Source organism: Thermobia domestica, chromosome 14 (genome assembly GCF_964235325.1).
Source record: "Thermobia domestica chromosome 14, izTheDome1.hap1.1, whole genome shotgun sequence".
Classification (NCBI taxonomy): Eukaryota; Metazoa; Arthropoda; class Insecta; order Zygentoma; family Lepismatidae; genus Thermobia; species Thermobia domestica.
The window spans coordinates 101871550-101898931 of NC_137467.1; positions in this window are offsets into that span (position 1 = coordinate 101871550).

Here is a 27382-nt window from a genome sequence, read left to right on the forward strand (position 1 = left end):
CTTTTGATTGTATTATAGAAGTGCAGCCTGTATACCGCCTCGCTTTATTAAGTATTTTTGCCATAATAAAACGTTGGGGGTCACTTTTTCATTCTATTATGCAACAACTATTCATAAAAAAAACAACAAAAAAACAAAAGCACGTTATCACCTGTAACATTAACCCAGAGATCTTAATCTAAAAATTATCTAAACTAACCTAACCTAAATTCAGGGAATTACTGCTGTATCGCAGGACCAATTTGAAAATCGAGTTGAGTTGATTTTTTAGTTTAGCCTCCCTTTCAGCAGCGAGGCTATATGAGACGTGGACCTACTGATTAACGTGTAATCCGAACCACATGAGCTCCCTCCGGGAATCGAACCCGGGTCTCTCACGCCAAAGGCTCGTATGCTAATTTGAAAATCGAAAAAAATGTACAAAAACGTACTCCAATCGGTTATATTTGGTTGGATTAACTAATCCAACGTTCGATTACGTTACATTAGGTTAGGGACATTAAAACTACAGTGCAGAAACACAAACATGAACTATTTGTCCACTAAAAAGAACTAATGCTATACAACTGAGTCAGGGCAGGGCGATGCCGGTGGGCCAACGCGTCAGCGCGGGAGGTGTCCGAAGGGAACAGGTGCGTCAGCTTCGGTGGGTATACGTGTAAGCGAGGGTAGTGAAGACATGTGGGCTTTGGTAATCATAAATATTTCAATATCACTTGTTAAGGTTTCATACTAGTAACACTTCAGTTGTAAACATAAAATACAGCTTTCGTGACTGTGCAGAAATACATTGCCGTTGGGTTAGAAACCACTTACATTCAAAACTAAGGCTTGTAAACGTTTCCATTTCAAGAAGAAAATCGTGTACCAGAGTTTCTTGACTGTCGCTCGTTATTTTTAAACAGTTCTATATAACTCACACATGACATGTCGTTCCCTTGACATATGTGCACCATTTCCACACTGCCTTTTGCGCCACAATATCGTAACAAGTGTACCTCTCTGCGAATTAATCTATCCGTCTCCACATACAGTGAAGCTCAGATAGAAAACAATCACTTTCTTAATTTTTACTATTCCCATTACCTGACTTTCACTCATTCTTTCTCACAAACTTACACAATTCTCCAATTGACCCGGTAAATTTCCTAAAATTGGTTCGTTGATTCAGCAATTAACCCAAATTTAGTACATTGAGTCTTACTCTTACATTGTGTGTCTTGTTCGAGCGTAGAATCAACAACACTCTTTGTTCGAAGCAGTCCAACCACACTGCATCAACATGTGACAAATGAAGAACGCGAACCAAACATACGCCGCCAGCATTTCTGTGTCTTTTCGACAACATTTGCCACGGTCGGTCCGTCCGCTTTTTGCCGACTTTCTGACGACTCAGTTTTCACAAGAAGACATTTAATTGAATTAGTGTCCACCCACAAGAAAAACCTTCGGACAGTTTCAATTTTTACTTTCATCATTAAAGAAGATACAGGCTCTGTTCGTTTGTTTAAAATTCGACTCGTTGCCGCTGGTACGCGATACTAAAACTTTAACCGACGATGTGCAGACGTCCTTTTTCAAGAAATTGCCGGCAGTGTCTTTTTCCAGTCGTTGTCCGACTGTCTGCCAACTGTTTCGAGAAAGCTTTATACGAGGGAAATATAGGCCCAAATTCGTATTTTAAAGCAACTAATTACGTTATAACTGTCTTTGTTTTCATTTGGTAAATGACTCTGTTTTTGCTCGTCACGGTCAAAAATCGCGCAGAAAGACGCCGGTGTCCGGCGCCGGCAATCCGCACTGAGAAAAAATTGTAGGTAACGTAATTAAAAAGATAGATTACATGAGTAATTCCTGTAGTTTTTGGACTTAACGTGCAGCAGACGTATAACTGAAAACGCATGTTTATACTACTTTCTGTATAAGTGTTCCATCTATACGTACTCTTCGTATGAAACAATGTAGGCGGTCAGGATATCACATAGAGATGGACGTATATAACATATAGCTGACGAAGGTAACATAAGTATATGCATGTGATATAGGGAAACTGTTAGATGTCAGATATCCTGCATTGGCATGATGTAACATCTAAAAGCAGTGCCTATGTAGCATACGGATAAGGTATAACTGATTTTCTGCTTTCTATAGTGAGCAAGAGGATACCGTATATTTGTACAATATACCGCTGTCCGGGGAACGTATTTTTCTCTGTGCGACCGCGGCATCTGTCGGCACGGACAAATTGTCCGACTGTAGACTTCCTGATGGGGACTGTTCCGCCACTATCAAATTTCTAGTTCGTTTCTTTCGCATCGTTTAGTATGTGTTTTGTACTATTCTGTTCCCCTACCTCCACGTTTTGAGCATCGCCAGAAATGCGTCAAAATGGTCTTTCAAGGTGTGAGGAAAATGAGCCTTTGTCCCGCCACTATCAAATTTGGTGGTCCTTTCCTTCGTATCGTATAGTGCCTGTTTTGTACTGTTTCGTGCGCCTATTTCCACTTTAGTGTGACAACGAAAATGGGTCAAAATGTCCTACAAGTATAGCGGAATAAGTTAATGCTGTTCCTTCACCATCGAATGTCGAAGCCGTTTCCTTCACATTTTTTGTGCGTGATTTGTGTCGCTTTGTGAGTCAGTGGAACAGGGTCAAAATGGGCCTTGAAAGTGGGATGAATATGTCTTTTTCTGCTATATTTGTAGGTCCTCTTTGACACACTTTCGGTGCCACACAAAATGCAGAAATAGTACAAAATAGGCACTAAACAATGCGAAAGAAGCAACCTCGATACTGGTGGGACAGTGGGTCATTTTTCTTTCCACATTGAATGCTCATTTTGACCCACAACTATTGATTCACAAAACGTGGAAATAGGCTTACAAACCGGTAGAAAACACACACAAGACGATGTGAAGGAAACAACCTCTAAATCGTTCATGACAAAACAGCATTAACTTGTTCCGGCATATTTATAGGATAACACTGACCCATTTCCGATGAAGCACTAAACGTGGAAATAGGTGCACAAAACGACAGCGAAATTCTATAGTGGCGCAACAGTGGGTCATTTTCCTCCCACCTTGGAGGCCTATTTTGACCCTCTTCCAGTGACTCACAAAACGTCGAAATAGACACACAAAAAGGCACTAGGCGATTTGAAGGAAACGACCTCAAAATTCGTTGATGGCGGAATAGCATTAACTTGTTCCGAAATATTTGTAGGCCCATTTTGACTCATTTCCTATGACGCACAAAACGTGGGAATAGGACCACAAAACGGCAGAAAGCACGCACAAAACGACGCGAAAGAATGCATCTGGAAATTCGATGGAGGCGGAACAATGGGTTATTATTGTTCCACCATGTTGGGCCATTTTGATCCTCTTCCGATGACACACAAAACGTGGAAATAGGCGCACAAGACATCACAAAATACGCACAAAACGATGTGAAGGAAACGATGGAGAAATTCGTTGCTGGCGGAACAGCATTAACTTGTTTCTTTATATTCGTAGGTCCATTTTGACCCACTTAAGGTGACGCACAAAACATAGAAAACAGGCATTAAACGATGCGAAAGAAACGACCTCGAATTTCGATAGTGGCGGAACAGTGAGTCATTTAACTTTACTTTGGAGGCCCGGTTAATTCACTTCCGGTGACGCACAAGACGAGGAAATAGGCGCGGAAAACTTTTTAAAAATGTAGGCACTAAACGATGCGAATGGAACGACCTAGAATTTCGATAGTGGCGGAACAGTGGGACAGTTTCGTCACACATTGGAGGCCCATTTTGACACACTTCCGGTAACGCACAAAACGTGGAAATAGGGGCACGAAACGGCACAAAACAGGTACCAGTCGATGCGAAAGGAGCGACTTCGAAATTCGATAGTTGCGAAACTCTTGGTCATTTCTGTCCCATCTTGGGAGCCTATTTTGACCCACTTCCGTTGACACATAAAACAGGAAAATACGCACTCGAAACGGCAAAAATCTTGCACTAAACGATACCAAAGAAGCGACCTCGAAATTCGCTGGTAGTGGAACATTGGGTCATTTTTGTCCAACCTTGGAGACCCATTTCAACCCATTTTTCGTGACGCAGAAAACAATGTGAAGGAAACGACCTCGAAATTCGTTGGTGGCAAAACAAGTTAACGACGCCGATGCCGGTGAAAATCTGCCGTCGTTTCGCTATCGAGACGAGACTAGATGCACTGAAATTACCTCTCCAGATGAAGTAAAAGTACGAGACAAAATACAACCTTGTCGTGAGCACAACTGAAAGTATTCCACATTACTGCTCACATTTCTCATGGCTTTCGCTTTTCAGTATAATCAGATCATGATTTCAAAACTAGTCAAAACGAGCTAAACGAGGGAGCTATTTGTCTAGCTTGGCTCGACACAAAACTCGACATCAGTTTATGGAGCAAAAATAAACAAAACGTGTCCTAACATTTTTAAAAAAAATCTCTTTTTTGGGGAGGGACTTTCTACGTGTGGGAAATTGGGAATGGGTTGACTTGTATAAAATAATTGAAAACGATCGATATTAGTTGAGAAACAAATTGAGAAACAAAAAGTACAGTGCTTCGCATTATATATCCACTGTTTTCTATTACAGTAATTGCTGAAGCTTGTGTTTAGCGTTCAGAGCAATCAAGTTGTGAGAAAAAGAGACATAAAATTTGTACTATAAGCTAATTACATGGAAATTTTAAGTTTGTACGGTACCTTAATTATATGTAAAATTTTATGATTTTTTCCTTTACATTCGTCTACTTTATCTTGATTTGGGACTTTCAAATTTTATTATTTTTTCCACTGGAAAGTATAATTCAACAAGGAAATAATTATCAATGATAATTATAAAAATTATCTATATAATTGAATTCATTGTAATTTGGTCCATGACAAACACTTTACCATTTCGTACTAATTGTTATCTCTGTTCTTCGAACGGATCAGATAAAATATCAATGTAAACAAACTGAACAACGGAAGAGCAATTAAAAAACTTTTCTAAAATTGGATATATTTTGTGTGAATATATATCCAACGGCGTATATGTGTTTTCATTGAGACTATCGGGTGTGTCACTATACATCTGAGCAAACCTGATAAATGTGGATTCGACACTAATATTGGTCATTTTCTACTACTTTTACATGTCCCGGTAAATGCCCCCTGAGACCCCCTTGGTTCGTATTGTAAAAATATCGCCTCTGATGCCCAGTCGATACCGTGAAAACTATGAATGTGACACTAACATCTGTCATCTTATAGTGCTTTAACATATCCCTGTAAACCCCCCTCTGGGTCAAATTTTGAAGAAATAACGCCTCTGGTCGCCAGCCAATGGGGGCTGTATTTAGAAGTCAACACTTGTGGGAGTTTCACCATTGAGCTCAGTGACCCCGAAAACTATGGATTTGACAATAATATCGGTCATTTTTGATTATTTTTACATGTCTCAGAATTGCCCCCTCTGGTAACCCAAGGCCAACATACAATGTTGGATCAATTTTAAAGTCACCGCTAATGCTAGTGTCACAATTGAGCTTAGTAACCGCGAAAACTATGGATTTGACACTAATATCGATCATTTTGGATTACTTTCACGTTTCCCTATCCCTCCCCCCGATGAGCCCCGGCTCGGAGCCAAATAGGGTGAATTTGGAAGTTAATGCAATCGAAGTTTTACCGTTGATCTCAGCGACCGCGAAAACTTTGAAATCAACATTAATATCGGTCCTTTTCTACTACTTTTACATGTCCCGGAAAACGCATCCCTGAGACCGGTCTGGTTCGAATTTTGTCAAAAACTCTTCTCCTTAGTCTTGGGGCCTGGACCAAGGTATCCATGACCAAACTTTGGTAACTCTCGCTCAACTTGTCTGGTCCCCAGGCCGGTCCCGGTAAAGGTCCCCCTCTGACTCCCCTAGTTCGAAATTAAAAAAAAATACTTCGTCTTGATCTGGAACCTAGACCAAGGTACCCGTGACCAAATTTTTGAAACTTTCGGTCCACTCGTCTGGTCCACAGGCCGCACATAGACAGACAGACAGACACACAAACAAAATCTTTATTTTATTTATATTTTAAATTTCAGATCCACTGTTATTGTCACTGTCCTGAGAAGAATATTCGGACCCAAGAGGAACGAGAATGGGGAATGGCGGAAGCTTCATAACGAGGAACTACATAGTTTATACGGTTTACCCAACATTGTTAGGGTCGTCAAGTCTAGGAGGCTTAGGTGGGCAGGTCATGTAGCTAGAATGGAAGAAAGTAGAAACGCTTTCAAAGTCTTGATTGGTAGACCCATAGGAAAACGACCATTAGGAAGACCTAGGCGCAGATGGGAGGATAATATTAAGATGGATCTCGCAGAGATAGGAATACAAAGTAGAAACTGGATGCAATTAGCTAAGGATAGAAGTCAGTGGAGAGCTTTTGTGAACGCGGCACTGAACCTCCGGGTTCCATAGGCCATAGAGTTAGTTAGTTAGTTAGTTAATGTAATGGAGCGGTGCTTAAGCGATTGGTCGTAGAAATTCAAACTTCGATGAGTGATAATTTCATAGGCTTGTTTTATTACAAGCTTAAACTCTTTAGTCAGTAGAGAAGAGGGCGTGAATCATGAGTCAGAGTTGATGACAATGGGTTTTGGTGGGTCTGTGGGTCACAGTGGGTGAATTTGGTTCATGGTGGGTGGTGAGTCAGAGTGAGTCACGGTGGGTCATGGGTCACGATGGGTGGTGGGTCATTTGGTCTTGGCTAAAGTTTTCATTGCCCCACGCCCTCTCTGAACTACAGTGTTGAAAATTAATCAGTGAAAATCAATTGCAATTGATGAATCAATTGAAAGTAATTGCTGTGGAAATCAATTGCAATATAATTAATTGCCAATTAATTTAAAATGCAATTGAATGATTGAATTCAATTTCAATTACTTTCCACTTCAAAAATTTTCAATCGATTCATTAATTGCAACTGATTCTCCTTTATTAATGGCCAACTGCAATTAACAATTGACCATTACTTACTTCAATTATTAATTGCAATTAACAATTAAATTTACAGATTAATTGTTAACTGTTAATTCAATTGAAATTTGCCCAACACTGCTATGAACTACCTTGAGCTTGTTTGTATTGCGGTTTCCAATAATACATGAATGTATCGTAGTATCATAATAGAGTATATATATATATATATATGTATATATAAAGTGTTGAATTCTTTTCAATATGTTATATGTCATCCCATAGCTCGGTAAAAGATTACGAGTTTAACGTAACTTTAGTTTCGGCTCACTTCAATACATTTTTTAACACTTTCGTAGTACCCTCAATACAGGATAGCTGTCTATGCTTTATTTTAATAGTATTATTTTAAAATCTAGTTTCTTCGTATTTTCCTAACAATTTTCTTAAGACTATTGTTGGAACATAAATAGCCAGAATTCTATTTTAAAGTATCACAAAGTATTGAGTCGCACACCCAAAAGAACTGTTCAAGTGTTCATGAAATGTTTAAATGTTGCTCCATATATTTTAATAGTGTAACTGTTTTGTTCATTTGTACGTAGAATTAAAAAATGCAATTTAATATAGGAACAAAATGATTTCTTTACTTGGTCACCTAATATAACGTATGGTACGTCTTTTTGTTTTCACAGAATCACTGAAGCAGGAAATCTCTTTTATCCTGTCGCTCAGTAGGTGTATTGCTGTTTTACAGCGCCATGTCAATACGGACAACAACTAAAATTGATTTTCTGTATGAATTTAGATTTCATAACTTGCATTGAATAATATAAACACATAAATGTTATGGTGAAACACAGTTAACGAGCCCAATATGTGTATTATTGCATATATAGAATGTGAGTATGAAATCGAACACCGAAAGTACAGTATCTTTCAGTACCTGCTTATCGTGCAAAATTATAGTACAAACTAACTAGAAAAATACTCGGTAATCGGCGATGTGGTTTGGATACAACGCAGTTGTTCGTAAACAATAAAGATGTATTATTTAAAAGAAAAATGAAACTTGAATTCATACAAGCCTGCATAACTTCTGAAGTGTACGTACAACACCTCTTTATACAGAAATAAGTGTTGCTTTTATGAAGAGTCATGACTTATGAATATTCATTACATTTGGCTCAATCAGAATCGCGATATCACTGTATAACGCTAAAGATTGAAATTATTTGTGCAGGCTGACTTTTAAAAAATTCGCAACCTACGGACCTAAGGAAGGACATATTTTGGATGGTTATATGTGCTATATGTTTTTAACAAGGATTAACCGTCCTTTAAAGAGAAAATTAAATACTAAATGAAAGGCAAATAAAATTGCAATGATTGTCAACTGAATAAAACACTTTAGAAAATTTTATTTCAACTGAATAAAACAGTTCTTCAAAATTTTTTCAACGAAATATAACAGTTCCTCAGAAGTCTATTTAAAAAAAAAAGAGAATAAGGCCTTTATTATAAGTAAAACAATGCTAATAAAAATGCAGCAAAAGGCATTATTAAAACCTTTTCAACATTCATAGCTTCATTATGATCGAACACACAGGTACACATAACTGCATACGACTAGTTTCTAGTTTTGAATAGTAATAGCTTGTTTCGTTCGGTTTAATTTGGTACCAAAGTTATTATCTTAGAAGAAAACAGATTTAGGTATTTAATCAAATACTTTGTACATAATATTGGGCGAGGAAATGATGCTCCAAACATTTCATGTTCTTTATTAAGTAAAACAAACATGATTTTCTTATTAAATCCAAAATTAGAATCCGTATTGTCCCTCATGCGCTCTTTCTATGCGTGTCACTGTTCATCTCAGCCACCCAGAAAAGTATGGATTCGACACTGATATCGACCATTTTTATATACTCACATCTTCTTCCCCCACAAGTTGCAGTGCTGAATTTGGATTTAAATGTAATCGGAAGTGTCACTGTTCATCTCAGGATCCCAAAAACCCTGAATTCAACACTAGTATCGGTCATTTTGGATCATATATATATATATATATATATATATATATATATATATATATATATATATATATATATATATATATATATCCGCCTCCAAGTTGCGGGAATGCATTTGGATTTAAACTGCATCGGAAGTGTTACTGTTGATTTCAGCGACTCTAAAAACTATAGATTCGACACTATTATCGGTCATTTTCGATCATTTTTATATATATCTCCGCCTCGAAGTTGCGGAGATAAATTTGAATTTAAACAGCATCAGAAATGTCACTGCTCATCTCAGCGACCCCGAAAACTATTGATTTGACACTAATACCGGCCATTTCCCGCCATTTTTTATATCTCTTCCTGCCCAAGTTGGGGGCCTGAATTTGGATGTAAACGGTATCGGAAGTGTTACTGTTCTTCAAAGCAACCCCAAAAACGATGTATTCGACTATAATATCGGTCATATATACTCCCTAAAGTTTCGGCGTTGAATTTGCATTTAAACTGCATCGGAAATGTTACTGTTCATCTCAGTGGCCCTGAAAACTATGGATTCGCACTGATATCGATTATTTTGCATCATTTTAATATACCTCCCTGTCCCTCAATTTGCGGGGATAAATTTAATTTTTTTAAACGGCATCGAAAGTGTCACTGTTCACATTAGCGACCTCGAAAACTATGGATCCACACTAATATCGATTATTTTTCATCATTTTTATATACCTCCCTCAATTTGCGGGAGTAAATTTGAATCTAAACGGCATCGAAAGTGTCACTGTTCACGTCAGCGACCCCAAAAACTATGGATTCACACTAATATCAATTATTTTGCCCACTGGCATCTGTGGCATGTAAAATTTGGGGGAAGGTATCAAAGAAAGTGATTTAAATGGTACTACCTAGCCCAACCTGTTTATTAACTTCGATTCTATTTGTTACCTTTCTGCTTACCTTCACGGACCCCCTAAGGTATATCAAGAACTCGATTCCAATCGTTTCACAGCCTTAATATTACATTGCAAATAAATATAATAATTTTATTTATATGATATTCTGTCGTTAGTAAATAAATTAAATTAGAATAACATATTGAATATTTTGTACTTCAAAATATTGGACTGGACGCGTCCCCCTCGTCTCCCCCGCCAGAGACGCTCGTGATTTAGCATCATTTTTCTGTACCTTCCTAAATTTGCGGAAGCAAATTTGAATTTAAACGGCATCGAAAGTTTAACTGTTCACCTCAGCGACCCCAAAAACTATGGATTCGACACTTATAGCGGTCATTTTCGATCATTTTATACATCTTCCTCTCCTACCCCAAGTTGCAGTGCTGAATTAGAATTGAAGCTTCATCGGAAATGTCAGTGTTCATCTCAGCAACCCCGAAAACTATGGGTTCGACACTAAGATCGATAATTTTTAATATATATCCGCACTTCTTTCCTCCAAGTTGCACCTTCAAAGTGAAATGATAAAGCCATTTCAGGCCCGAACCTCATTTATGTTGAAAGTTTTTGTCGAGATCAGTCTGGTGGTTTAAGTGTTGTTAAGTTACAAATATAGTTACTTTCATTTATATGTATATAGTTAGTTAGGGGAGACTTGCCCAAGATGGGACACTTTTCAAATAAGAATTTATTTAAAAGACACAAATGTAATAATAAGAAAGGTAACACATGCATTCAAATGTATGGTCTTTCTGCTCCACAAATGCAAAGTCCAAGTGGCATGCCACAATACTAAACATTATTTTCGTAAAGGAAGAAAAAGGCTTGTGATTGTCCCGTCTTAAGAAATAGTGCGCATAAGTTGGGACAAGGCAGTTCCAAAGATGGGACATCCTGTAGGTTATAAAAATTATAACGTAGGTTTTGTTATGAACTTATAAACTGTTTATCACAAGCACAAGTCACTACCATAGATTACTGTAAATTTGATATAAACTCAAATTCAGTTGCAAATAAACAAAATTTTGAGCAATTAGATAATTATAATAGTAATATCAAAATCTGGAATACAAAGAAAATGACACAAAGAGAAACACACATAGAAAATTAGGCTAGACATGAAGATACAATTACAGAACACAAAAGTGTAGCTACTGTGCGACACACTTCGTCATAACTAGTTTATTGTGATTATTATTAGCAAGGAACGATTCATAGTTAGGCACTACATTAACCGGTATATTTCACTAATGTACCTTAGATACGCCTTAATCCCTGAATTATGATCACAATCGTCAACAATGTTCACTCCTAATCATTGCACTCCGCACAATAATACACACCATTAGTTGCAGCTGAACATGATTCATGAGCCCACCTCTTACAACAAATACACTGAATCCAGCCTACAGTTGAAGTGGAATATGGATTTCCGCACACCAAACAATACCATTCCTTTTTGTTCTTGACTACCTTTCCCTTCTTGGTTACTCCAAAAGTTAAAGTTTGAGTAGGTCTCAGCTGGAGTTTCCTTTTTGCACCACTGTGAGACGCTTTTGCAGCCTGGGTAGGGCGAACATATGACACTTTTGATCGAAGAAGAGTTTTATATGTAGTAAAGGTTAGTATAGTCGCTCCTATTGATGCTCTAAGTTTCTTTCCTGGACTGCTTTCTTGAGAATATAGGCGTAATGTAGGAACTGGGTTGATGTCTTCTACGCTTACATGCGATGTCTGAGGTGCAGACGTGCTAGAAGATGGTGTTTTGGATGTAGATGGAAGGGCATTATCTTGGTTGACTACTGACTGATTAGCAAGTGTGGAAAGGGTTATAGCCCTAGGTACCAGGTCAACAGAATGCGTAGGCTGGGTATTTGTAGGAACGGGAGGTTCTGCACCGTCGCTGATATCTCGAACATCAGATGTATCAAGCCTTCTAACCACAGATTGAACTACAAATTCATGGTCTTAAAAAATATGGCGGTTGAACGGCCAGATTCCTGTTTTACGAAAACCACTTGAAGCATTTGCCACAGTAGCTGCTTTACCATAAGCTGTTGTAAACGCTTACTGATACTCAACGTGATACTCAGTAAAAAACCTTTCAGGATGATGCCGAAGCCAGTGTTCCACCGCTTGATCATAATAAAGTTCCAAAGGACCAAACACGCTCACATCTAGCGGTTGGAGTTTGTCGGTACAGTGTGGTGGTAAGCTGAAAAGCACTATACCGTTTTCTGACGCATAATCCAAAGTGGAAAGGTTCTTTGTATGCGAGTTGTGGCCGTCAACAATCAATAGTACCGGGTTTTGTTTGCTTGGTCTAACGTAAGAGGCAAAATGCTTGAGATACGCGAGAAATACTTCAACTGTGATCCATCCATTGGAACTAACAAATTGAACACAACCTTCTCGATCTTCGTCTGTCAACTCAAGATTTTCCTTCTTTCGTGCAAATATGAAAGCTGGAGGGACATAGTTTCCACAGGCGTTCACAGCACACACAATTGTAACATTTCTACCGCGTTCAGCGGACGTTAGGGCACCAACCTGCTTCTTACCTTTCTTAGTAAGTACGTTTGAAAGTTTATGCACGGGTAGGGATACAACTTGAGATCCTATTCAGTTTCTCTTTTCTCCTAAGACGGGGCATTGTCCCGTCTTAGGATTTCGCGCTTGTCCCGTCTTAGGAAATACACTTCCGTTCCAGTTTTCATCACCTTTTACAAATCACCTTGGCCAACGTGGCACTACAATGCTTTGTCCATTTTCTTTAAAAAAATGACACATGTCTGTGCAGACAAACATTTTTAAAAAAGTGTGCCTGAGTAGTAGAAAACACGTTTTGAATGTTTCAGATATATTTTAGAAAATATGGTATATTCTTACATGTTGCTTCTCTTTCTTTCGTTTTGTCCAGCTGCTGGTCCTTTGTCATAGTATGTTATCCCTTCTTGAGTACTCATCAAATTGACGCCACAATCACGTGAGCCCATGCTTTCTCTGAAGCAGTGTTGCCACTGTCCCGTCTTATGACCTGTCCCATCTTAGGCAAGTCTCCCCTACATTCTACTATACTTTCATATATATATATATATATATATATATATATATATATATATATATATATATATATATATATATATATATATATAAAACTCAGCTATTGGTTCTGCACTATTTCAATGGTTAGTTCTTTAATACATCCCTTCCTCAACAATGGTTGCGGAATTGATTAAACGTAATGTTCTTGTATTAAATAAATTTATTTTAAATATATCTTTCTCACTAATTTCAATTAAGTTGATTTTCAAAGATCCTCTAAAATTTCAGTGACGCACTATGGGCCATAAGCCATTAACTTCTATGGCCACCCTGCTACAAACTACAGACTTAAATATTCGACAAAGCATTTCAGTAGTAAGTAGTTGCACAATACCAATATGAACGCATTTAATTCCAACGGTAACAACTATGTTAGTAACACTAAACTTATTATTAATAATGATAACGAGTAAGAGTAGTTAATTACGAGTATGACAAATATTTGCTACAGAAAGACTTCTGTACAAGAAATATATATGTAAAAATAATTTACTTCAAAACAATACAAGGAAAACAAAATTTATGACGTACATAACTAATACACAATATTATGTTACTAATATGAGGTCAATGGAGTGGAAATAGAGAAAAACAGACATTATGAAAGATCTGGGAATCACATTTGGTAGGAAGTTAAAATTTTGTCAACATAGAAATATATCATGGAAATAGCAAGAAAGGACAATAGGCTTTATTTATTTATTTATTTATTATTTCAGAACGATAGAATATGTATTTATACAAATAACTTGTAAGAACTAAGGTTCTGTAATTTGAAACAGTATATCTAAAACTTTGACTAACAGATTGACAGTATTCTTCTTACGGACGCGATGGTAGCGCCACAAGAGATTTTTTAGGACTTCTGCCTTTTAGGACTTCTGCAGTTTAGGACTTCTGCCGTTTAGGACTTGTGCCGCGAAATGATTTTTAGGACTTCTGCCGTTTAGGACTTCTGCCGTTTAGGACTTCTGCCTTTTAGGACTTCTGCCTTTTAGGACTTCTGCCATTTAGGACTTGTGCCGCGAAATAATTTTTAGGACTTGTGCATTTTAGGTCTAATGCCGTTTAGGTCTTGTGCCTTTTAGGACTTCTGCCGTTTAGGACTTCTGCCGCGTCCCCGTTCTTTAACCCGGTATTGTTATTCTAGATTCTCTTCCGCATCGTTATTGAAGCACATTGTGGATCGTTATTGTCATTAATGTCTAAGACCCTGTCTTTTCATGTGCAATTAGCTACTAATAAGTAAAAAAGAAACATGCTTCCGTTCATTCTCTTCTGTTATATGGAATTTATTCTGAACTAATCTATAGTGAATCAAAAATACATCTATTCATGCGAGTGATAAGGAATTCTTATGTGCTTCGTTTAGGCATAGGAAAAACTTGTATATAAGCACTAAAATCACAACTACATTTTTGAGACAATATCATGATTATCAGTATCAAAGCATGATTGAAAAGTCTGTAGTGGAATATGCAATTTACTATATTGAAAACATAATTGAACTATTACATGATCGATCATGTTTCTGGCTTAACGAAACTGAAAGGAGTTTCTTCTCAAAGGAAACACTTCATTGTATTGGCTATCTAACATGCATCATCTGTCACAGTTACAGGAATACAGTATTTGGAACCAAATAAAGTAAATAAATGAAGGGAAAACAGCAATATGTCAGCGAAGTAGAACACATACCTCTCAAACTTTTCTATTAATCATACATAAATATGTAACGACCATTGATGAATGACCTATGTCTTAATCCATCAAATGTTCATTCCATTCACTAGTTCCTAGGCTACGAATAGTTATTTCAAGTTTATGCTAATGAATTTGACATCCTTACCCAAAATGTACGGCTACGCTAACAGTTGATATGTTTGATTTGCAAGTTCTGTGTGTTAGCTATTCTTCATTTCAGTTTGCACTGAAAGATACTGCATTGAGGCACAGTTTGATTAAGTCTGTTCATTCTTTTTGACAAAATTTCCCAAGACAGTTGAATGTGCGAGACTGTAGAAAGTAAGAATTCAATGACGGCAATCAAACAAAAGTATGTAGGGAATACACCAGGGAAGTGTCTGTAAAATACATTTAATGAATCTATCGTTTCACGTATCATTTTCTCTATGTACGACACCATTGACTTTTCTATATGAATTGATCTCTTGTATTGCTGAAATATCAGCGTGGTGTGTCACAATCATGTAGGGATGGAATACTGTGCCGGTATAGCAGTTCCAAGATGTTTACTGTGTAATAAGCTGCATTGATTTTAACTATTTTGTATATTCTGTGAAAAATAAGTTTGGACTATAACATTAACCATAGAGTCACGTATTAAACTCTCTGCATACTGATATAGCCGTTGACATTTTTTAAATCATATTCTGACAGATATACCCATGCCTAGTGCAGAGTTACTACAAACTTCCCTATGTTGGCAGCAAAGTTGTGATTGTTCAACTTCCGACCATTCGTCTTCCTCTCCAATATGTTTGAAACGGGGTATGTGAAATTGAGCTTGGTGGTCTTTCCCATACATAAAACTTGGCAATTGTGCGACTTACACTAGCAGTGGAACGTTGTATTGTACTTACGATTATTTCTGAGACAGTGTTTATTCACCCAATATTCTCAAATTACCAGGTTTCACTATTTCTTTATTACTTATAACAGAAAAAGTTCTTTCACATGAATATGTTGCACAAAACTACAGCAAAATAATGAGAGATCTTTTTCGTAGCCGAAGAAAATCTTAAATAGAAATCCAGGAGCTGGATACATCCAATGCTTGGTAAAGTTTTAAAGTGCGGTTGTTCTTTTGCTCTGCCACTTCATTTTTTCCAATAAGTTGAAGCTGCAAACAATTCCTAATTAGCACTGCTTTTCTTTCTGTCTTAGTATTTATTTCAAATAGTCAACACGTTTTGATGTGTTTTTTTTAATAGTAAAAAATTTTTTGGTCCCATGCTCGCGTTAGAAGGAGTTTCTTCACATATCAAACAATGCGGTGTAAAACATACTTCATCCCCACACCAAATGCAATTCACTTTTGTCAATTCCTCGTTAAAGAACCTTATTTTTGCGTTCTTGGTATTAGATGATGTCACCGAATAAGACGCATTATTTGATTGGTGTTCTGCATCTTGCTAAGTTTCAAACACACTATTTGACTGTTGTTCTACATCTTCTGCTTCATAACCTGCCTCAAAGTTTCTTTCGGTAAACAAAGGTATTAATTTCTGAGGTTTTCGTGAAACGTACCTTTCAAATTATAAAGTAATTACATATACTACAGAACAAAGAAACAAATAAAAGAAAAACAATTGACAATCTCAAATTTTTGCAATTCTCAAGTGTGTCAAGACTCGAAAAGATAAAATATAAAAAAAATATATAACACCAATATATAGAATTAATAATATGCTGCCTTCATTGAAGACACTCGAAGAAAGTTATTGGAATCAACACCTTGACTTCGAAGTTAATTCGGTGAACGGAAAGAAAAAAAAATAGTGTTATTTTATCATCCATTCGTTTTATGTCCTCTTCCTGTTGTGTAAAACATCTCGTGACACCCCAGGGTATTACAATACCCAAGTTGGAAAGCTCTGACACGTATGTCTTAACTCCGGGTTAACATCAATGAATCCCTTACTGCCCATTGCAGTTTTTGGAGCCATCGCTACGTACAAGGTAAGAATATTAACCTGGATATTCCCAATAGATGGTCAGGAGTATAAAATAGTTCATATTGTAATTCAGGAAATAAGATATTTTGAAAAGTCTCTTAGGCAAGACACCTTCTCAGGTTACACCGTATCATTGTTTGATGCTCAACTGAAAAAAAAAAAAAAAAAGGTAGCCAGGAGAAGAGATAGATACGGTAAGTTTGGTATTGAAAAGTTGAAAGATAAGAAAACAAACATAAAAAACTTCTTTTAAAATTTAAATGAATAAAAATGTTTGGGTAAAGAGATTAATAATGGGCGAAACCAACTCAAACTTCCTTTGAATCAAGCTGCAGAAAAACCTGTGGCGTTACTAGAATCACAACGGAGCTATGGAGACGTGGATTACTAACGCAATGTGAAACAATTGGCGGAACAGAAAATAAAATATAAGATAATTTGGTATCGAGGAAACATTACGTATCAAAGCCAATAATAAGTTTAAAAGGATAACAGAGAAAGCAATTCATCAAATAAGGAATTTTTTATAGAAGTAATAGTGAGGAGCTACAGGAATGAGAATGAAAAGGAAAATAAATAACCAATGCATCGCGAAGTTAATATAAATATGTCAGAAGAACATAAAGAGAAATAAAGAATAAGAAATGAGAATAAAAGGAAATGATGAAAGAGAAGTGTTGAGAAGGCTTAAGAAATATATCGAGGATCTGTATGACAGTCAAATAGACAACGTTGTCAAAATGTTGAGCATAGAAGGAAGTAATTGAATAGTTTACAATAATGAGAGATAAATTTAAATGTGCAGTTCGGGGTATTATTAGTGAGAAAGCAAGTAGGATACGAAACGTATTTACGAGGAAAACAACATAGAGGGCTATTCCAAACACACTATAAAACATATGAAACTATTGAATTGCGAATATTTATTTAGAGATCATCATGGAAAGGATGTAAGCTCAAAGCAAAGTGAGAAATCCAAAATAATCAAAGTGCTGCAGAAATAGTACTTCCAAGAGTAGCAAAACTAACAGAGAAAATTGTAATAGAGACAATAACTATACAGATTTTCTTTGACATAATTCGACAAACCTTGAAGGGAAGTAGTTAGAAGGATTTGATAAGAAAGACAATAAGTGCTAAGAAACTAACCGTGTTCTGCTGTTTGTAATGCGCATCCAAATTTCGGGGTCAAATTCTAGGAAAGAAAAAGTATTAATTTCTTGCCTTCCTTACAATCTGATGAACAAAGTAGGAGAAGATCCAGTGTTCCTTTCGGTAATTCAAAACTAGTCTTTAGCAAACATTTAGCTTAAAGCTTTTTGTATAAACATCGTTTCGGTGTTTTCTGAGTGTTTTCTCCAATAACTTTGTATAATGTTAATTTTATATATTGCTAGTTAATGCTTAAAGTGCACAAACGGAAAATGCACGCAATGTTATTTATAGTCTAGGCGCTAGCCTGTCTCATGTGTGCATTATATCTGCCCTCATTTTAGCTCCAGGGTGTTATTACCCACTTAAAAGAGAGTTAATTTCGTTTGGTCACATGATCTCGTTCATGGTCGTTTAATCGCCATATTGGAATCAAGATGGCGGACCATGACCTTTTCGAAACGCTCATAATTCAGTCGTATATGGACCGACTTTTATAATATTTTTCCCTTTGGAAAAAAAAAACATTATACGCTACAATTTTATATTCTTCCACTTTTCGCGAAATCTGCGCTGTTTCCCCAGAAAAATTGGAAAGTGTAGAATTAAAAAGCATTTTATTCTATTTTCGTAATTTTCTCGAAAATGGCTAATCATTCAACATTTTAATAAGACACAAAAAAGAAGCAGAATTTAATAAGCTTAAAAACGGTATACAACACGCTGGATTGAGTTTAAAACTAGGCTACTTATTAAAAGAAAGCTAATAGTATGTATGATTTTAATTGTTGTTACAAAAATAGCTTTTCCGCCGTTCTTACCTTCTAGCAATATATCTGCACTGCAGGCGCTAGCCCATCTCACGTGTGAAGGTTTATATCCCCTAAGTCTTTTTGCGGGGTTTGTTAAACACCTATACGAGTGTATAAAAATGGTCACATGATCTAGATCATAGTCGTTTGGTTGCCATATTTAAAACTGGACACCAAATTATTTGATTTTTTGTCTAAGTATATCTCCATACCCAGTGGTCCCAACTTACAGCCTGGTTACTCATTTTACTCCTTTGTAAAGTAAATCTCAAGAATTCTAAATTATATTATAATTTGAAAAAATAACAATGACGTATTTTCAGATACAAATTGAAAAAAGTGAATTCAAAGAGCAAAAAAAAAATATATATATATATATATATATATATATATATATATATATATATTTACAAACAGAAGTACGTACTTTTAAACAAATACCTTATAGTGGATAATATTGACACAAATTAATAACATTAGTGCCACAAGTTAAAACGAAATTTCTCAGAGTCAAGATAAAACTTAAAGAAGATAATATTATTTATGAGTGTTCCTGCATTGATCCAAAATAGTTCTTTTACATTTACAAAAGTCACAGCACAATATTTCCAATTTTCTATAGGGACATTCGGTTTCTCTGAAGCACGTCTGCCAATTACTTTGCTTATGACATTCTCAGGCTCCGATTGTCATCTGTCTTCTGCAGAATTAAAATACCTCCTTCCTTTATGTAATCATAGTCCAACGGATTGAGTTTCCCAGACGGTTCTTTCCAAAGGAAAAAAAAAAAATTATAAAAATCGGTCCATATACGACCAAGTTATGACCGTTTCAAAAAGGTCATGGTCCGCCATCTTGAATCCAATATGGCGACTAAACGACCATGAACGAGATCACGTGACAAAACTAATTTAATTTTCTTTTAAGTGGGTAATAACACCCAGCAGTCAAAATGAGGGCAGATTTAATGCACACGTGACACAGGCTAGCGCCCGCACTACTAGTAGAGACAGCCACACCCATAATAATTATGGTGCATATTATAAGGCTAAAATTGCGTTTTGTTCGTTTCTTTATACTTAAAAAAATAACCTTAACAAACCCGGCTGAAGTATTGCATGGCATGAATGGTCATATGTATATGGAAGTCATTATTTGTTTCAAGAATAACACTTTCAACATACAAACACACAATTTGATAATTATATATAAAGGTAACGAAGAAAGTTCTGTCGCTTTTTTCACCCATCACATTCAAGCATCAATGTCACCTAAGATGTACCTGGAAAATCAACAATAGTCCCATCAGCATTGGCTACCTTCTGTCAAAGTCCTGGAAGGCCATATATTCCACCGCGGTAGAATTTGGTGGGTCGTGAAACGAAGAAGGTATCAAGTGCATTTTTCACCTCTACTAGGGCTTTGAGCTGGCATCAGCTAGGGTGATTTCCCAAGGAGTGGAACAGGTGATAATTGGACGGTGCAATATCCTGGGAGTATGGCGAATGCAATACTGTTTCCCATCCAAGGCGTAGAATAGTGTCCGGGGTCATCCTAGCCAAGTGGGGCTAAACTTTGCCCTATAACAGGAGGACCCCTTTTAGAATCAGATGTTATTGCTCCAGAGGTTTGAGTTTTTTCTTTTTTTTTTTTTTTGACATGGTTCAACTGCTGATGGTACACAGTTGTGTTGATGCTCTGAATAGCTGGTAGCAGTTCCCGATGCAAGATGCCACGAGCAGTACATCAAACACACAGGAAGATGTTTTCCTGGTGCAGTGCTGGTTTCGGCTATTTTTGAAACCGGTTCAAGGGATGCTAACCAATAATGAAGGCACAGTGGAACTTTGCACAGGACCTACTTCTTATCACGTGTCAACACCCTGTCCATAAATGGCTTCTTCCTCAGACGAGACAGTAAAGAAACACAAGTGTCCGCTTGCGTTTCCTTCTGACCCGGAGTCTAATCATATGGGACTTATCGACCCAACTTGTAGTGCTTCCCAAGTTGATGCATGTGCTGCCGAATTATTTTTCCACTCACACTGAATTGTAGTCCCAAATGTCGCCAACATGTCTGGCCACTGTTCGCCTCAATTCCTACTTGAAGATCTTCGTTTTGTAGATGTGTTAGTGTTCCGGTACGTCGTGTGTCTTCTAGTGTTTCGTACCGTCCTTAAACTTGTTAAACTACCTCTGCATTGCCCGGGTAATCCCAACACCCTCACCAAAGACCTGAAATATCTTCCGCCTCGCTGCAGGAGCGTTTGACTCCAGTTTGAACTCGAACAGTCTACACGCCCTTATGACGATCTGTGCAGGCCCCATGCTCACTGTGTCCTTACGCAAGTTCACTGTTTAACCGAACTGCCACGACCGGGTAGTATGTTGGATATACCCACACCAACAACTGACCTTCGCTTTATTTCCATTTGCTTAACGACAGAACTTCCGTGGTTACCTTCATACATATGTACAAATTAGTAGTACCTGTGTACAATGCGCATACTTCTTTTGTTCTTAGAAATGTTGCCAAAAAGGTGCTAATTATAAGTGGTAGAACACAGTGAGTGGCGTCGCTGTAACCTATGTGATTTGTATAAATATAACATTATGTGATGAAAATATTTAAAGACAAGAAAATTTGAGATAAGCTATGAATAGTATGGATGAAATGAACGTTATAAACGCAAAACCCTTCGAGATTGGAGCAAAAAAAATCTCTACCATATATTGAAACCTAGAAAAGAAAAGACAGAACAAGTAATTAGTTTTATGCTTATAGGCAGCTTCGTTAACGAAAACCTAAAATGTAAATTTCAAATAAAAGAAAGAATATAAATTGTAAACGAAGTATGAGCGAAGGAATACTAAAACAACCATATTTTGTGGGTCGTAATGGAAGAAATTTATCACGCAGACTTAGGGCAGAAAATTAGTAATTACCGATTAATCATGAAAATACTGACTTTCCGGATCTGAATCTGGGCAAGAATAAAGTAAACTTAGTTGAATGAAACAAAAATCGAATAAATAAATACTACAGTTGCGGAAGGAGATATAGAAGATAACACAACAAAGAAAAAGAAACTGTTTAGGTCAATGTTCGAGAAGAAATTGTCTTTATACCTGTATAGCTTTGATGATAAATATAGTCAGTGCGTCTAAGCATAAGTAATATTAAGACCAAACGTTCAATTTACAACGAAAGAAATTACTTCGTTTGAGGGAAGATAAGAAGAGAAGAGTTATAATAAACGGACTTGATTGGAGAGAATTTTTCAATTCAAAACTAGAAGTTAGCAGAGTAGTATGGTGTATGGAAACTCTTACAGAGGTGTAGCTTGAGACGAGTGTCGTGGTCGCGAGGGAAGGATACTCATGGTGATGATGAAATGTCACTACCCACTGACGTATTTGTTATGGCGAATTATTATCGGCATGACAATAGAGCATTTATCATATTGTGTACTACAAAGAAATATGAATTATTTTTAATGTATCGTGATAAATGAGAGGTACCCCACTGAATTGATTGTGAACCTTGCGAAGATATACTTCAAAGATGGAGGGATATATGTACCTTCTGTGGAACCAAGACTCTGTATCAGGGGCGGATCCAGGGGGGGCAATCGCCCCGATCGCCCCCCCCCCTTCCCGGAAGAGGAAGCTTTCTTATTTTATATATATAAATAAAACCCATCCCAAAGTTTGGAGCCCTTAAAAGTAGCAGTATGACAACCCACCGCCCCTCCCAGAAGTCGGTCCTGGATCCGCCCCTGCTCTGTATACTGCCCTGTCTTGTGTTTTCCTAATATTTAAGGAATATAGTCTGTTACGTAGAGGAGGAGACCTTGGAAGGATATTGACTAAACATCGTTACTTATGTAAAACTGGCAACTTTTATTAAAATTGGTTCACTTAATAACGATATAATCACTAACAATATTTATTCTCAAGAAGGTATATTATTCTGGATTGCTGTTGTGCTGAATCATAGTATAGCATTGTAGAAGAATCAGTGTATTTACAACTATATAGTGAATGAATCCATATCATATAATATGAAAAAGTAAGACATTATTGACACTGAGTTGTTATGTATTATTATCTTATTGATAATTTAATTGAATTTTCTTAAAAAAAATACATTAGTACACTGAATTAATCCTTTGGGAAAGTACAAAAGAACGCCCCTTTAACAAAAATAATAATATTCTGGTTGCTAACATAACTATACATAATGCCTGCTTATGGTAACACAGAGATTCTTGTAAAACGTTTCAGTAGACCTAGGAAAGTACTTTTGCAAATGTTAAAGTAATAGGTGTGCCATAAAATAGGACTGATGTTCTTTTAACAAAAGTCGACTGAACTGTTTCAGTAGCACTTATGTATATTACTTTGTATTTCTATATAGTATTGTAAAGTTTACTTATTTTAATTATCATAGATAACTTTCTTTTAACCCATGCGTGGTATAGGAAACTAAACTTCGAGATCAATACTTGTGATCGTTGAAAATTAACGCTAACCATAATATCAAATTCAAATTCATATTTATAGCATTGTTTTAAAAAAAAAAACTCCTGGATACCTTTAACTTTATTTTAACAAAATATGTAGCCTTATCCGTAAGCACCAATAAATAAAACATGCGTGAATTTGGTTGTTTAAGACATTACCATTAAACAAATTGTAAAGGGTCCTGAGTAGGGTTGTAAGTATACATTCTTTTAAGGAAAAAGACATCAGACGATCTTTTCTGTACATTGCTATTGTAAACTATGTATTTATCCCATTTGGTGCATTTTTATATTACTGTTTTACAATCCAGAAGGTATAAAAAGTGCTTTATCTGACCATCAATCTTTAATATGCGTTATCTTAAATATAAATTATAGTAATAATAGCAGATGTTTTTTTTTTTTTTTTAATTGCTGCATCCTAATTTACCAAAATATTTGATTTCCGCGAATTTATAATAGCTACCAAGGTGAAAATGCGTTATCTAAATACGTGTTATTAGGTGAAATAGTAACATATTTCTCTTTTGTGTGACAGTAAGTAATAGAATATAAACGTAATATCTTGAATCAGGTTATGACAATATCTTGTATCTTCACCAACTAATTTGTTAGTAAAATGAATATAAATATTAATTTTGATTCCAAGGAGTAACAGTACCATTGAACAATAAGGTCACGCAATATAAAACAATAAGTTTATTGCTTTATTGCTTCCTACCGTGGCATATTAAGCATAGAAGAAACTCCTTCTCCTGATGAATGCGTAAAACTTTTTTTCCATTGTAGAAACTATATGCTCGCGAACAGAGTAAAAATCTTTCTTTGAAGTTTGAATGTTTCTAGCGTTGTATCACATTTTCATTTCAAATGAGTTCCTTTCGAAATCGATCGACCAGATATTTACCAATCAACAAATTCTCGAAAAGAAATTAGAATAAAACACCCCGGCAAATCAGTCTTTTATTGATTTTAGAAAGACCTGCTACTCGGTTAGAAGGGAAACACTCTACAACATTCTTATTGAATTTGGAATACGAGAAAAACTAGTTAGTTTAATTAAAATATGTTTAAATGAATTCTAAAGTAAACTCCTCTTGGGAAAGTTCTTGTTCACTAGCTTTCACATCGAGAATGACCTGAAACAAGATGTGTAGTCACCGTTATTATTCAACTTTGTTCTGGAGTACGCAAAGGAAAATCAAAGACAGTAACCAAAGTCTAGAGCTAAATGGTATTCTCAAGATTATGGCGTATGCTGATGATAAAAATAATATAGGAGTGATAGGAAAAGAATAGAAAAAATGCAGAGGTCATATTAAAAGCTTGCAGGGACATGAGTTCAGAAGTAAATGCAGAGAAAACCAAATAATGCAAGTTCATCGGAACCATAATACTGCATATTATGAATGGGTTAAAATATCAAATAATATCAAATATTATATCAAATAATATATTTTGAGAAAGTGAATATTTCAAATATCTAGGATCAATATTAACAGATGGAAACAATATTCACGAAGAAACTAAATGTCAATTAAAAGCAGGGAATTCGTGTTATTATTCAGTTCAGAATCATTTGTCGTCAATTCTATCGAGAAAATTGAAGCTTAAAATACGTTAAACGATAATCAAAACTGTTGATTTGTATGGTTGCGGGACGTGGCTGCTTATTCTGAGGGAAGAACGTAAACTGAAAGTATTTGAGAACAAGGTTCTGAGATTCGGATCCAAGAGGAATGGGAATGGGGAATGGTGGAAATATCATAACAAGGAACTGCATAATTTATACCCTTCACCAAGCATTGTTAGCCTCATCAAATCTAGGAAGCTGAACTCAGTGGTAGAGCGGTCAGCTCTGGTGCATGGAGTCTTTGTTTCGATTCCAACTGGCGCCAAGTGAGCTTTCTGGTGAACAAACTCAGTGTGCTGAGTTTTCTCGTGGCTCTTCCGTTTTCTGCCATTTTCTTTTCCCCCAATTTTATTTCTTCTCATCATTATCGTCTATAGGAGAACAATAGAAAAAATGCAGTGGTCTAGCCTAGCTGGCATAATCGAGGGACGTAAAATTCAAGGTTTTTATTTCATTTTTCTAGGTAGCTCAACTGGGCAGATCATGATTCCCCATTGTCAGAATGGAAGAAAGTAAGAACGCTTTCAAAGTTTTAACTCGAACTCCAATCGGAAAAGAACATTAGGAAGACCTAGACGCAGATGGGAGAACGATATTGAGACGGATCTCGCACAAATAGGAATAGGATGGATCCAGTTAGCTAACGACAGAAGTAAATGGAGAGCTTTCTTCTGAAGACGGGATTAGACTTCCGGGTTCCATAGACCATACAATTAGTTAGTTAATATGATAATTAAATTGAATGCATTTCATGAAAACAAAAACAGTGGAAATTGTATATAGAGTAGACTTACAAACTACCCTACCTAATGTGGTGTTTGGACAAAGTAGATAAAAAAAAAGGACCGGATAGGACAGACTTCTATAATTACACAGTTCTTTAACCACCATTGACACTAAAAGCACTTTTTATACCAAATTCCGGCGTTATTCATAATTTCTGACCTCCTGGTAGAGACCAGTACTTTATAAATGTTTCTTAAGTACTGAAATGTAAATTTTAGAAAATATTACGGAGAGAGGAAGTCTACGAATAAAAATATGATACACATTTTATAATACCTAATTTATTCTAACTAAACATAAAATCGTGTATAGTGTACATACATGGAATTTTAAAATAAGCAAAACAATTATGTAGAATGTCTTGAATAAATGACAAACTTCTTTTGTTATTCATTGATAAATGATTACAGAAATGTGAAAAGGTAGGCCTAAAAACATCGACACTTAACAGCATTTAGTTTCTTAAAAATTATTGATAGACCACTGTATTTTCTCGGCAGAGTAGCGTTTTTATGGAGAACAAGTCAAGTGGATAGTTAAAAATATTAATTCTTCATTTTATTGTGGAATTCTTCCACTTTTCTGAAACTAGGACTGATATTAAGGAGATCGGACGTTCGAGAATATACCAAATTCTATAACTACTACATCTACTAAATTAAGATACATACAAAGTACTACCTGTATATAGTCGAAAGTATGAAGTGAAAATAATAACTATCTCGCTCAAATAGGCATAATAACCCTTATTGAGGACGAAATGGGCAGGTTTAAGAAATCCGAAGGTCATCGCCAGAGACACAAATTTCGTTAATGGATCCTATTTTGTGTCATTTAAATTCTATGACAATTTTCTTAAAAATAAATTCTATTTGGATGTAATATAGCGCATACTTCTTCGAGGTTTTCCAATCATGCCCTCTGGAATTGAAATCAATGAAGAATAATGGGATGAACTGTATTCTCTTCAATTTGTTTAAAAGAAATCCCACAATAACTTTCGTAAAGGTAATTTAATTTTAGGATCAGGATTCAGTATATTTTATTTTATACTTTCCTGGATTTCCAGATGCTATTAGAAATGTGCGAAAAATATATCCTCATTTATGGGAAATAGGTCTAGATTGAGGGAGCGAACATACTCTCCCCTCATCTGTTTAAAAATACACACTACTATAATTTTCGTAAACATTTTTTTGATTTTCACACAGTATAGAGAATATGTTTAATATTTTTCAGTTAATTCCAACTGATTTTCTGAGAATGTTTCTATCATGTACTCATTTTGGAGTTGAAAAGTACCGATAGGGAGGAGTGAGTCTTTCCTCTCTTCCGACTTTAAATAAAATATGTTCTGTGAAATTTCGTGAAAGTACTCCTTTTTTTATATAGTACATAGGGCTTATAACGTTTATAAAACTATCTGCTTTCTTGAAGAATACTCACTCAGTCGTATAAATTGTTGTCATAATTAATGAGAAGGGAGAGGGACGGTCGCCAAATTTTAACTATTTAGAATGATACCACTGATTATAAAACTATGGAATATCAATATTAATATAACGCATGATACACCTTTACCTTTCTTGAAATGTTTCACAACTTTTAAACGTTTCTCATTGCCCAATTCCCCATATTCACCTGTGGTTTGGTTTACTAAGCTTTTCAATTTTATATTTTTAAGATAGTAA